Source organism: Arachis hypogaea, chromosome 3 (assembly GCF_003086295.3).
Source record: "Arachis hypogaea cultivar Tifrunner chromosome 3, arahy.Tifrunner.gnm2.J5K5, whole genome shotgun sequence".
Classification (NCBI taxonomy): domain Eukaryota; kingdom Viridiplantae; phylum Streptophyta; class Magnoliopsida; order Fabales; family Fabaceae; genus Arachis; species Arachis hypogaea.
Genome location: NC_092038.1, coordinates 94,843,693 through 94,858,622, shown reverse-complemented (window position 1 = coordinate 94,858,622; position 14,930 = coordinate 94,843,693). Strand labels below are relative to the sequence as shown.

General features: G+C 41.4%; 1 non-coding gene across 1 annotated transcript; it reads left to right on the top strand.

Annotated features, from left to right (window-relative positions):
• Positions 1-8,228: 8,228 nt before the first annotated feature.
• LOC112793869 (small nucleolar RNA R71) lies at positions 8,229-8,336 on the top strand. Its single transcript, XR_003198558.1, has one exon. It is a non-coding gene; the product is annotated as a small nucleolar RNA R71 (small nucleolar RNA).
• Positions 8,337-14,930: the final 6,594 nt, after the last annotated feature.

Here is a 14,930-nt window from a genome sequence, read left to right as displayed (position 1 = left end):
TCATTAGTAAATGCTTTCATCCAGCTGTACTTCCAAAAAAAATAGCACACAATTTAACTCACAAAGCTTTCTTAACTATCAAAACTGAAATTAACTTCCTAAGATAATATTTACAATCTACTTCTAATAAAGCAATAAATCAAAAGGATATGAAGGGTTAGGTTGCCTCCCAACCAGCACTTCTTTATTATCACTAGCTTGACGTTCTTCCTTTTTCAGTTGAGGTGGTAGCTGGTGCACGAAATTGTGATCAATACTTTTCACAAATCAAATAATCCCCGGTAATGAATCAAAAAACTTGGTGTTCAATACCATGGCATAAACACAACTTCGCACAACTAACCAGCAAGTGTACTGGGTCGTCCAAGTAATAAACCTTACACGAGTAAGGGTCGATCCCACAGAGATTGTTGGTATAAAGCAAGTGATGAGCGGATAATTTGTACGCTTTTTGGCATTGTTTTTAGTATGTTTTTAGTATGATCTAGTTAGTTTTTAGTATATTTTTATTAGTTTTTAGTTAAAATTCACTTTTCTGGACTTTACTATGAGTTTGTGTATTTTTCTGTGATTTCAGGTATTTTCTGGCTGAAATTGAGGGACCTGAGCAAAAATCTGATTCAGAGACTAAAAAGGACTGCAGATGCTGTTGGATTCTGACCTCCCTGCACTCGAAGTGGATTTTCTGGAGCTACAGAAACCCAATTGGCGCGCTCTCAACGGCGTTGGAAAGTAGACATCCTGGGCTTTCCAGCAATATATGATAGTCCATATTTTGCCCAAGATTTGATGGCCCAAACCGGCGTTCAAAGTCACCCTCAGGAATTCCAGCGTTAAACGCCGGAACTGGCACAAGAATGGGAGTTAAACGCCCAAACTGGCACCAAAGCTGGCGTTTAACTCCAAGAGGAGTCTCTACACGAAAATGCTTCAATGCTCAGCCCAAGCACACACCAAGTGGGCCCGGAAGTGGATTTTTATGTCATTTACTCATCTCTGTAAACCTTAGGCTACTAGTTCTCTATAAGTAGGACCTTTTACTATTGTATTTTCATCTTTGGATCATTTTAGATCTTTTGATCATCTCTGGACATCTAGTTCTTAGATCATTGGGAGGCTGGCCATTCGGCCATGCCTAGACCTTGTTCTTATGTATTTTCAACGGTGGAGTTTCTACACACCATAGATTAAGGTGTGGAGCTCTGCTGTACCTCGAGTATTAATGCAATTACTATTGTTCTTCTATTCAATTCCGCTTGTTCTTGTTCTAAGATATCACTTGTTCTTCAACTTGATGAATGTGATGATCCGTGACACTCATCATCATTCTCACCTATGAACGTGTGACTGACAACCACCTCCGTTCTACCTTCGATTGGGTGAATATCTCTTGGATTCCTGATACACGATGCATGGTTGATCGCCTGACAACCGAGTGCTCGCCTGACAAACGAGCCAGCCATTCCGTGAGATCAGAGTCTTCGTGGTATAGGCTAGAACTGATGGCGGCATTCAAGAGAATCCGGAAGGTCTAACCTTGTCTATGGTATTCTGAGTAGGATTCAATGATTGAATGACTGTGACGTGCTTCAAACTCCTGTAGGCGGGGCGTTAGTGACAGACGCAAAAGAATCACTGGATTCTATTCCGGCCTGATCGAGAACCGACAGATGGATAGCCGTGCCGTGACAGGGTGCGTTGAACATTTCCACTGAGAGGATGGGAGGTAGCCACTGACAACGGTGAAACCCTTGCATAAGCTTGCCATGGAAAGGAGTAAGAAGGATTGGATGAAGACAGTAGGAAAGCAGAGAGACGGAAGGGAAGGCATCTTCATACGCTTATCTGAAATTCCTACCAATGAATTACATAAGTATCTCTATCTTTATCTTTATGTTTTATTCATCATTCATAACCATTTGAGTTTGCCTGACTAAGATTTACAAGGTGACCATAGCTTGCTTCATACCAACAATCTCTGTGGGATCGACCCTTACTCGCGTAAGGTTTATTACTTGGACGACCCAGTACAGTTGCTGGTTAGTTGTGCGAAGATGTAGTGATCACAATTTCGTCCACCAGCAAGCTATGGTCACCTTGTAAATCTTAGTCAGGCAAACTCAAATGGATATGGGTGATATACGAATAAAACATAAAGATAAAGATAGAGATACTTATGTAATTCATTGGTGGGAATTTCAGATAAGCGTATGGAGATGCTGTGTTCCTTCCGTCTCTCTGCTTTCCTACTGTCTTCATCCAATCCTTCTTACTCCTTTCCATGGCAAGCTTATGCAAGGGTTTCACCGTTGTCAGTGGCTACCTCCCATCCTCTCAGTGGAAATGTTCAACGCACCCTGTCACGGCACGGCTATCCATCTGTCGGTTCTCAATCAGGCCGGAATAGAATCCAGTGATTCTTTTGCGTCTGTCACTAACGCCCCGCCCTCAGGAGTTTGAAGCTCGTCACAGTCATTCAATCATTGAATCCTACTCAGAATACCACAGACAAGGTTAGACCTTCCGGATTCTCTTGAATGCCGCCATCAGTTCTAGCCTATACCACGAAGACTCTGATCTTACGGAATGGCTGGCTCGGTTGTCAGGCGAGCGCTCGGTTGTCAGGCGATCAACCATGCATCGTGTATCAGGAATCCAAGAGATATTCACCCAATCTAAGGTAGAACGGAGGTGGTTGTCAGGCACACGTTCATAGGTGAAAATGATGATGAGTGTCACGGATCATCACATTCATCAAGTTGAAGAACAAGTGATATCTTAGAACAAGAACAAGCGGAATTGAATAGAGGAACAATAGTAATTGCATTAATACTCGAGGTACAGTAGAGCTCCACACCTTAATCTATGGTGTGTAGAAACTCCACCATTGAAAATACATAAGAACAAGGTCTAGGCATGGCCGAATGGCCAGCCTCCCAATGATCTAAGATAGCATAAGAACAAAGGTAGCTACCCCGATATCTCAATACAATAGTAAAAGGTCCTACTTATAGAGAACTAGTAGCCTAGGGTTTACAGAGATGAGTAAATGACGTAAAAATCCACTTCCGGGCCCACTTGGTGTGTGCTTGGGCTGAGCATTGAAGCATTTTCGTGTAGAGACTCTTCTTGGAGTCAAACGCCAGCTTTTATGCCAGTTTGGGCGTTTAACTCCCATCCTTGTGCCAGTTCCGGCGTTTAACGCTGGGAATTCTGAGGGTGACTTTGAACGCCGGTTTGGGCCATCAAATCTTGGGCAAAGTATGGACTATCATATATTGCTGGAAAGCCCAGGATGTCTGCTGTCCAACGCCGTTGAGAGCGCGCCAATTGGGCTTCTGTAGCTCCAGAAAATCCACTTCGAGTGCAGGGAGGTCAGAATCCAACAGCATCTGCAGTCCTTTTTAGTCTCTGAATCAGATTTTTGCTCAGGTCCCTCAATTTCAGCCAGAAAATACCTGAAATCACAGAAAAACACACAAACTCATAGTAAAGTCCAGAAAAGTGAATTTTAACTAAAAACTAATAAAAATATACTAAAAACTAACTAGATCATACTAAAAACATACTAAAAACAATGCCAAAAAGCGTACAAATTATCCGCTCATCACAACACCAAACTTAAATTGTTGCTTGTCCTCAAGCAATTGAAAATCAAATATGATAAAAAGAAGAGAATATGCAATGAATTCCAAAAACATCTATGAAGATCAGTATTAATTAGATGAGCGGGGCTTTTAGCTTTTTGCCTCTGAACAGTTTTGGCATCTCACTCTATCCTTTGAAATTCAGAATGATTGGCTTCTTTAGGAACTCAGAATCCAGATAGTGTCATTGATTCTCCTACTTAAGTATGATGATTCTTGAACACAGCTACTTATTGAGTCTTGGCCGTGGCCTAAAGCACTCTGTCTTCCAGTATTACCACCGGATACATACATGCCACAGACACATAATTGGGTGAACCTTTTCAGATTGTGACTCAGCTTTGCTAGAGTCCCCAATTAGAGATGTCCAGGGTTCTTAAGCACACTCTTTTTGCCTTGGATCACAACTTTATTTCTTTCTTTTTCTTTCTTTTTCTTTCTTTTTCTCTTTCTTTTTCTTTTTCTCTTTTTTTTCGAATATTTTTTTTTGTATTCACTGCTTTTTTTCTGCTTCAAGAATCATTTTTATGATTTTTCAGATCCTTAGTAACATGTCTCCTTTTTCATCATTCTTTCAAGAGCCAACATTCATGAACCACAAATTCAAAAGACATATGCACTGTTTAAGCATTCATTCAGAAGACAAAAGTAATGCCACTACATCAAAATAATTAAACTATTATAAAATTCAAAATTCATGCAATTCTTCTCTTTTTCAATTAAGAACATTTTTCATTCAAGAGAGGTGATGGATTCATAGGACATTCATAACTTTAAGGCATAGACACTAAGATACTAATGATCACAAGACACAAACATAGATAAACATAAGCACTAAAATTCGAAAAACAGAAAAATAAAGAACAAGGAAATTAAAGAACGGGTCCACCTTAGTGATGGCGGCTTGTTCTTCCTCTTGAAGATCCTATGGAGTGCTTGAGCTCCTCAATGTCTCTTCCTTGTCTTTGTTGCTCCTCTCTCATGATTCTTTGATCTTCTCTAATTTCATGGAGGAGAATGGAATGTTCTTGGTGCTCCACCCTTAGTTGTCCCATGTTGGAACTCAATTCTCCTAGGGAGGTGTTTAGTTGCTCCCAATAGTTTTGTGGAGGAAAGTGCATCCCTTGAGGAATCTCAGGGATCTCATGATGAGTGGGATCTCTTGTGTGCTCCATCCTTTTCTTAGTGATGGGCTTGTCCTCATCAATGGGGATGTCTCCCTCTATGTCAACTCCAACTGAATAACAGAGGTGACAAATGAGATGAGGAAAGGCTAACCTTGCCAAGGTAGAGGACTTGTCCGCCACCTTATAAAGTTCTTGGGATATAACCTCATGAACTTCTATTTCTTCTCCAATCATGATGCTATGAATCATGATAGCCCGGTCTATAGTAACTTCGGACCGGTTGCTAGTGGGAATGATTGAGCGTTGGATAAACTCCAACCATCCCCTAGCCACGGGTTTGAGGTCATGCCTTCTCAATTGAACCGGCTTTCCTCTTGAATCTCTCTTCCATTGGGCGCCCTCTTTACAAATGACTGTGAGGACTTGGTCCAACCTTTGATCAAAGTTGACCCTTCTAGTGTAAGGGTGTTCATCTCCTTGCATCATGGGCAAGTTGAATGCCAACCTTACATTTTCCGGACTAAAATCCAAGTATTTCCCCCGAACCATAGTAAGCCAATTCTTTGGGTCCGGGTTCACACTTTGATCATGGTTCTTGGTGATCCATGCATTGGCATAGAACTCTTGAACCATTAAGATTCCGACTTGTTGAATGGGGTTGGTAAGAACTTCCCAACCTCTCCTTCGGATCTCATGTCGGATCTCCGGATATTCACTCTTTTTGAGTTTAAAAGGGACCTCGGGGATCACCTTCTTCAAGGCCACAACTTCATAGAAGTGGTCTTTATGCACCCTTGAGTTGAATCTCTCCATCTTCCATGACTCGGAGGTGGAAGCTTTTGCCTTCCCTTTCCTCTTTCTAGAGGTTTCTCCGGCCTTGGATGCCATAAATGGTTATGGAAAAACAAAAAGCAATGCTTTTACCACACCAAACTTAAAAGGCTTGCTCGTCCTCGAGCAAAAGAAGAAAGAAGAGAGTAGAAGAAGAAGAAATGAAGGAGATGGAGGTGGCCTTGTGGTTCGGCCTAAGGGGGAAGAAATAGTGTTTAGGTTGTGTGAAAATGAAGGAGTGAAGAAGGGTTTATATAGGAGTGGGGGGGTTATGATTCGGTCATGTATGGGTGGGTTTGGGAGGGAAAGTGGTTTGAATTTGAATGGTGGGGTAGGTGGGGTTTTATGAAGGATGGATGTGAGTGGTGAAGAGAAAGATGGGATTTGATAGGTGAAGGGTTTTTTGGGGAAGAGGTGTTGAGGTGATTGGTGAATGGGTGAAGAAGAGAGAGAGTGGTAGGGTAGGTGCGGATCCTGTGGGGTCCACAGATCCTGAGGTGTCATGGAAAAGTCATCCCTGCACCAAATGGCATGCAAAAATGCGTTTCTGGCCAATTCTGGCGTTAAACGCCGGGCTGGTGCCCATTTCTGGCGTTTAACGCCAAGTGCTTGCCCTTTTCTGGCGTTTAACGCCAGTCTGGTGCCCCTTTCTGGCGTTAAACGCCCAGAATGGTGCCAGACTGGGCGTTAAATGCCCAACTGCTAGCCTTACTGGCGTTTAAACGCCAGTAGGTTCTTCCTCCAGGGTGTGCTGTTTTTCTTCCTGTTTTTCTTTCTGTTTTTGCTTTTTCAATTGATTTTGTGACTTCTCATGATCATCAACCTACGGAAAACATAAAATAACAAAAGAGAATAGATAAAATACAACATTGGGTTGCCTCCCAACAAGCGCTTCTTTAATGTCATTAGCTTGACAGTGGGCTCTCATGGAGCCTCACAGATACTCAGAGCAATGTTGGAAACTCCCAACACCCAACTTAGAGTTTGAATGTGGGGGTTCAACACCAAACTTAGAAGTTGGTTATGGCCTCCCAACACCAAACTTAGAGTTTGACTGTGGGGGCTCTGTTTGGCTCTGTTTTGAGAGAAGCTCTTCATGCTTCCTCTCCATGGTGACAGAGGGATATCCTTGAGCCTTAAACACCAAGGATTCTTCATTCACTTGAATGATCAATTCTCCTCTATCAACAACAATCACAGCCTTTGCTGTGGCTAGGAAGGGTCTGCCAAGGATGATGGATTCATCCATGCACTTCCCAGTCTCTAGGACTATGAAATCAGCAGGGATGTAATGGTCTTCAACCTTTACCAGAACATCCTCCACAAGTCCATAAGCTTGTTTTCTTGAGTTGTCTGCCATCTCTAGTGAGATTTCTGCAGCTTGCACCTCAAAGATCCCTAGCTTCTCCATTACAGAGAGAGGCATGAGGTTTACACTTGACCCTAAGTCACACAAGGCCTTCTTGAAGGTCATGGTGCCTATGGTACAAGGTATTGAGAACTTCCCAGGATCCTGTCTCTTTTGAGGTAATTTCTGCCTAGACAAGTCATCCAGTTCTTTGGTGAGCAAAGGGGGTTCATCTTCCCAAGTCTCATTTCCAAATAACTTGTCATTTAGCTTCATGATTGCTCCAAGGTATTTAGCAACTTGCTCTTCAGTGACATACTCATCCTCTTCAGAGGAAGAATACTCATCAGAGCTCATGAATGGCAGAAGTAAGTCCAATGGAATCTCTATGGTCTCATTTTGAGCCTCAGATTCCCATGGTTCCTCTTTGGGGAACTCATTGGAGGCCAGTGGACGTCCATTGAGGTCTTCCTAAGTGGCGTTCACTGCCTCTCCCTCCTCTCCAAATTCGGCCATGTTGATGGCCTTGCACTCTCCTTTTGGATTTTCTTCTGTATTGCTTGGGAGAGTACTAGGAGGGAGTTCAGTAATTTTCTTGCTCAGCTGACCCACTTGTCCCTCCAAATTTCTAATGGAGGACCTTGTTTCAGTCATGAAACTTTGAGTGGTTTTGATTAGATCAGAGACCATGGTTGCTAAGTCAGAGTGGTTCTGCTTAGAATTCTCTGTCTGTTGCTGAGAAGATGATGGAAAAGGCTTGCGATTGCTAAACCTGTTTCTTCCACCATTATTATTGTTGAAACCTTGTTGAGATCTCTGTTGATCCTTCCATGAGAGATTTGGATGATTTCTCCATGGAGGATTATAGGTGTTTCCATAGGGTTCTCCCATGTAATTCACCTCTTCCATTGAAGGGCTTTCAGGATCATAAGCTTCTTCTTCAGATGAAGCTTCCTTAGTACTGCATGGTGCATTTTGCATTCCAGACAGACTTTGAGAAATCATATTGACCTGTTGAGTCAATATTTTGTTCTGAGCCAATATGGCATTCAGAGTGTCAATCTCAAGAACTCCTTTCTTCTAACTAGTCCCATTGTTCACAGGATTCCTTTCAGAAGTGTACATGAATTGGTTATTTGCAACCATTTCAATCAACTCTTGAGCTTCTGTAGGCGTCTTCTTCAGATGAAGAGATCCTCCAGCAGAGCTATCCAAAGACATTTTAGATAGTTCAGAGAGACCATCATAGAAAATACCTATGATGCTCCATTCAGAAAGCATATCAGAAGGACACTTTCTGATTAATTGTTTGTATCTTTCCCAAGCTTCATAGAGGGATTCTCCTTCCTTCTGTCTGAAGGTTTGGACTTCCACTCTAAGCTTACTCAATTTTTGAGGTGGAAAGAACTTTGCCAAGAAGGCATTGACTAGCTTTTCCCAAGAGTCCAGGCTTTCTTTAGGTTGTGAGTCCAACCATGTGCTAGCTCTGTCTCTTACAGCAAAAGGGAATAGCATAAGTCTGTAGACCTCAGGGTCAACCCCATTAGTCTTGACAGTGTCACAGATTTGCAAGAATTCAGCTAAAAACTGATGGGGATCTTCCAATGGAAGTCCATGGAACTTGCAATTCTGTTGCATTAGAGAAACTAATTGAGGCTTAAGCTCAAAGTTGTTTGCTCCAATGGCAGGGATAGAGATGCTTCTCCCATAGAAATCGGGAGTAGGTGCAGTAAAGTCACCCAGCACCTTCCTTGCATTGTTGGCATTGTTGTTGTTTTCGGCTGCCATGTGTTCTTCTTCTTTGAAGATTTCTGTTAGGTCCTCTACAGAGAATTGTGCCTTAGCTTCTCTTAATTTTCGCTTCAAGGTCCTTTCAGGTTCAGGATCAGCCTCAACAAGAATGCTTTTGTCCTTGCTCCTGCTCATAAGAAAGAGAAGAGAACAAGAAAATGTGGAATCCTCTATGTTACAGTATAGAGATTCCTTGAGGTGTCAGAGGAAAGGAAAAATAGAAGGCAGAGGTAGAAAATTCGAACTTATCAATAGAAGGATGTGAGAAGAAGGGAAGTAGTATTCGAAAATTAAGTAATGAATTTTGAAAACACTTTGAAAAACACTAATTGATTTTCGAAAATAAAAGTGGGAAAGAAATCAAGTGATTTTTGAAAAAGAATTTGAAATTAGAAATCAAAAAGATTTGATTGAAAGCTATTCTGAAAAAGATGTGGTTCAGAAGATATGATTAGTTTAAAAAGATGTGATTGAGAAGATATGTTTTGAAAAACATTTTTAAAAAAATTTGATTTTAAAAATTAATGACTTGACTAACAAGAAAAGATATGATTCAAACATTAAACCTTTCTCAACAGAAAAGGCAACATACTTGAAATGTTGAATCAAATCATTAATTGATAGTAAGTATCTTTGAAAAGGGAAAGAAATTGATTTTGAAAAAGATTTGATTGAAAAAAATTTGATTTGAAAAAGATTTGATTTTGAAAAACTTTGAAAACTTGAAAAAAATTGATTTGAAAACAAAATCTTCCCTCTTGTGCCATCCTGGCGTTAAACGCCCAGAATGGTATCCATTCTGGCGTTTAACGCCCAAAATGCTACCCTTTTGGGCGTTAAACGCCCAGCCAGGCACCCTGGCTGGCGTTTAAACGCCAGTCTGTCCTTCTTCACTGGGCGTTTTGAACGCCCAGCTTTTTCTGTGTAATTCCTCTGCTGCATGTTCTGAATCTTCAGTTCCCTGTACTATTGACTTGAAAATAGAACCAAGATCAAATAAACAATGCATGCAAGGCACCAAACTTAAAATAAGACACTAGACTCAAACAAGAAACATAAAATATTTTTGGGTTTTTTTTTTGATTTTGTAAATTTTTTTGTGTTTTTCGAAAATTAAGTGGAAAAGAAAATAAAGGTATCAAAATTCTTAATGAAAATCCCAGGAATCATGCAATGTTAGTCTAAAGCTTCAGTCTAAAGGAATTAGACATGGTTAGCCAAGGTTCAGCAGAACATTGCATTCAAGAGCTAAATTGATGAAGACCAATCAGCTTTGGTGATGATAAGAACATCACCTTGAAACACTAGAATTCATTCTTAAGAACTCTGAAGAAAAATACCTAATCTAAGCAACAAGATGAACCGTCAGTTGTCCAAACTCAACAATCCCCGGCAACGGCGCCAAAAACTTGGTGCACGACATTGTGATCAATACTTTTCACAAATCAAATAATCCCCGGTAATGAATCCAAAAACTTGGTGTTCAATACCATGGCATAAACACAACTTAGCACAACTAACCAGCAAGTGTACTGGGTCGTCCAAGTAATAAACCTTACGCGAGTAAGGGTCGATCCCACAGAGATTGTTGGTATGAAGCAAGCTATGGTCACCTTGTAAATCTTAGTCAGGCAAACTCAAATGGATATGGGTGATATACGAATAAAACATAAAGATAAAGATAGAGATACTTATGTAATTCATTGGTGGGAATTTCAGATAAGCGTATGGAGATGTTGTGTTCCTTCCGTCTCTCTGCTTTCCTACTGTCTTCATCCAATCCTTCTTACTCCTTTCCATGGAAAGCTTATGCAAGGGTTTCACCGTTGTCAGTGGCTACCTCCCATCCTCTCAGTGGAAATGTTCAACGCACCCTGTCACGGCACGGCCATCCATCTGTCGGTTCTCAATCAGGCCGGAATAGAATCCAGTGATTCTTTTGCGTCTGTCACTAACGCCCCGCCCTCAGGACTTTGAAGCTCGTCATAGTCATTCAATCATTGAATCCTACTCAGAATACCACAGACAAGGTTAGACCTTCCGGATTCTCTTGAATGCCGCCATCAGTTCTAGCCTATACCACGAAGACTCTGATCTTACGGAATGGCTGGCTCGGTTGTCAGGCGATCAACCATGCATCGTGTATCAGGAATCCAAGAGATATTCACCCAATCTAAGGTAGAACGGAGGTGGTTGTCAGGCACACGTTCATAGGTGAAAATGATGATGAGTGTCACGGATCATCACATTCATCAAGTTGAAGAACAAGTGATATCTTAGAACAAGAACAAGCGGAATTGAATAGAGGAACAATAGTAATTGCATTAATACTCGAGGTACAGCAGAGCTCCACACCTTAATCTATGGTGTGTAGAAACTCCACCGTTGAAAATACATAAGAACAAGGTCTAGACATGGCCGAATGGCCAGCCTCCCAATGATCTAAGATAGCATAAGAACAAAGGTAGCTACCCCGATATCTCAATACAATAGTAAAAGGTCCTACTTATAGAGAACTAGTAGCCTAGGGTTTACAGAGATGAGTAAATGACGTAAAAATCCACTTCTGGGCCCACTTGGTGTGTGCTTGGGCTGAGCATTGAAGCATTTTCGTGTAGAGACTCTTCTTGGAGTTAAACGCCAGCTTTTATGCCAGTTTGGGCGTTTAATTCCCATCCTTGTGCCAGTTCCGGCGTTTAACGCTGGGAATTCTGAGGGTGACTTTGAACGCCGGTTTGGGCCATCAAATTTTGGGCAAAGTATGAACTATCATATATTGCTGGAAAGCCCAGGATGTCTACTTTCCAACGCTGTTGAGAGCGCGCCAATTGGGTTTCTGTAGCTCCAGAAAATCTACTTCGAGTGCAGGGAGGTCAGAATCCAACAGCATCTGCAGTCCTTTTTAGTCTCTGAATCAGAGTTTTGCTCAGGTCCCTCAATTTCAGCCAGAAAATACCTGAAATCACAGAAAAACACACAAACTCATAGTAAAGTCCAGAAAAGTGAATTTTAACTAAAAACTAATAAAAATATACTAAAAACTAACTAGATCATACTAAAAACATACTAAAAACAATGCCAAAAAGCGTACAAATTATCCGCTTATCAGTAGCTCACTCTTCTTTCATCCAGTGAGTCCCCTAGGTAATGCTTGAGTCTATGGCCATTTGTAGTGAAAGTTCTCTGTGTTTTGTCCTCCATGAGCTCCACTTGACCATAGGGGTACACTTTGATGATGGTGAAGGGTCCAGACCATTTAGACTTAAGCTTCCTAGGGAAGAACCTAAGTCTAGAATTGTACAATAACACCTTTTGTCCTTCAGTGAACTCCCTCTTTGCTATCTTTTGATCATGCCATCTTTTTATTTTCTCTTTGTAGATCTTTGCATTTTCATATGCTTGGTTCCTAAATTCTTCTAGCTCGTTGAGTTGCCTCAGCCTCTTTTCTCCAGCAGCTTGCTCATCAAAAATTCTGTATTTTTAGAGCCCAGAAGGCTCTATCCTCCAGTTCAACTGGCAAGTGGCAAGCCTTGCCAAATATTAGTTGGTATAGTGACATCCCAATCAGGATCTTGAAGGCTGTCCTATAGGCCCATAGAGCATCGTCTAGCTTCTTAGACCAGTCCTTCCTTGAGCTTCCAGCAGTTTTTTCGAGAATACTTTTTAGCTCCCTGTTGGAAATCTCTTCTTGCCCGTTGGTCTGCGGATGATAAGGGGTTGCCACCTTGTATTTGACTCCATATCTGAGAAGGAGTGCTTCTAGTTATTTATTGCTGAAATGTGTCCCTCCATCACTAATGAGTGCTTTGGAAACTCTGAACCTGCTGAAAATGTTCTGTCTCAAGAAGCTCATTACAACCTTGTTGTCATTTGTGGTGGTGGCAATAGCCTTCACCTAATTTGACACATAATCTACAGCCACAAGTATATAACTATTTGAGTAGGAGGATGGAAAAGGCCCCATGAAGTCAATCCCCTAACATCGAATAGTTCTAGCTCCATTATAAATCTCTGTGGCATCTCATTATTCCTGGGTAAATTGTCAGCCCTCTGGCATTCATCAAACCTTGACACTAAGTCCTTTGCATCTTTGAAAATGCTTGGCCAGTAGAATCTACATTGGAGCACCTTGGCTACTGTTCTTTTTCCACTAAAGTGGCCTCCATATGCAGATCCATGACATTGCCAAAGCACCTCTTGTCCCTCTCCATGGGATATACACCTCCTCAAGATTCCATTAGCATACTTTTTGAACAAGTATGGCTCATCCCAGATATAGTATTTGGCATCTTTGATGAGCTTTCTCTTCATATGTTTGTTGATTTGGTTGGTAGTTCCCCAATGGCCTTGAAATTGGTTATGTCAGCAAACCAAGGGGTCTCTTGTATCATCATCAATTGCTCATCCGGGAAGCTTTTATTCACTGCAAGATGGTGTGCTCCTTCTTCCTCTTGTAGGATCCTTGAGAGGTGGTCAGCAACTTTGTTCTCTGCTCTACTCCTATCCTTAATTTCGATGTCAAACTCTTGGAGTAGCAGGATCCATCTTATTAGCCTTGGCTTGGATTCTTGTTTTGTAAGCAAGTATTTGAGTGTTGCATGATCAGTGAATACAATTACTTTAGAACCAATGAGATATGATCTAAATTTATCAAAAGCAAAGACAATGGTAAGTAATTCCTTCTCTATAGTGGTGTAGTTCCTTTGATTTTCATTAAGGACCTTCTGGCATAATAAATGACATGTACCAACTTATCCTTCCTCTGTCCTAAAACAGCACCCACAACAAAATCTGATGCATCACACATCAACTCAAAGGGTAGATCCCAACATGGTTGTGCTATGATAGGTGCAGAGGAAAGTTTGTTCTTAAGCTCCTCAAAGGCTAACATGCATTCATTATCAAAAACAAAAGGCACATTAGAGACAAGTAGGTTGCTCAATGGCTTGGAAACCTTAGAGAAGTCTCTAATAAACCTCCTATAAAAACCAACGTGTCCCAAAAAGCTTCTGATTGCTTTGACATTGCATGGTAGAGGTAACTTTTCAATCACTTATACCTTTGCCCTATCTACTTCTATGCTCTTCTTTGAGATTTTATGACCAAGGACCACTCCTTCTGTAACCATGAAATGACATTTTTCCCAGTTTAAAACAAGGTTCGTCTCTTGGCATCTCTTTAGCAACAGGGCTAAGTGATGCAAGCAATCAAAATATGTGTTACCAAATACAGAGAAGTCATCCATAAACACCTCGATGAACCTCTCAATCATGTCCGAGAATATGGAGAGCATGCACCTTTGGAATGTTGCAGGTGCATTGCACAGTCCAAAGGGCATCCTCTTGTAAGCAAAGACACCATATGGATAAGTAAATGAAGTTTTCTCCTAGTCCTTTGGGTCCACAACTATTTGGTTGTAACCCGAATAACCGTCAAGAAAGCAGTAGTATTCATGTCCAGCCAGACTTTCGAGCATTTGGTCCATGAATGGTAGGGGGAAGTGGTCCTTCCTGGTGGCTTCATTGAGCTTCTTGTAGTCGATGCACATGCGCCAACCAGTCACTGTTCTTGTTGGTATCAGCTCATTCTTCTCATTTGGTACAACAGTGATTCCTCTTTTCTTTGGAACTACTTGTACTGGGCTCACCCAAGGACTGTCTGAGATGGGGTAGATCACCCCAGCTTGCCATAACTTCAACACTTCCTTCTGGACTACCTCATTCATGGTTGGGTTCAACCTTCTTTGTTGTTGCCTTGAGGGCTTGGCACCCTCTTCAAGTAGGATCTCATGCATACACATTGAAAGGTTGATCCCTTTTAGGTCTGTGAGTGTCCAGCCTATAGCATCCTTGTGTTGTTTTAGCACTTAGATGAGCTCTTCTTCTTGCTCCTTGCTCAAGCTTGAGTTGATGATCACTGGGTAGGTGCTGTTGTTACCTAGATAGGCATATTTCAAGCTTGGAGGTAGAGTTTTTAGCTCTAGTTTCGGTGCCTCTTCTTCATTATTGTCTTTGTGGTTTGTCATTATTGACCTTTCCATGGTTCCTTGTGGTGGTTCTTCACGTGGTGTTTGTTGCTCCAATTTCATACTTCCTTCATATTGCTCTTCTTCCAAAACTCCTTGGACTATTTGTTCTATGGTGTCCACTATCATGCATTCTTTTATTGCTTCCTTAGGATAGCACA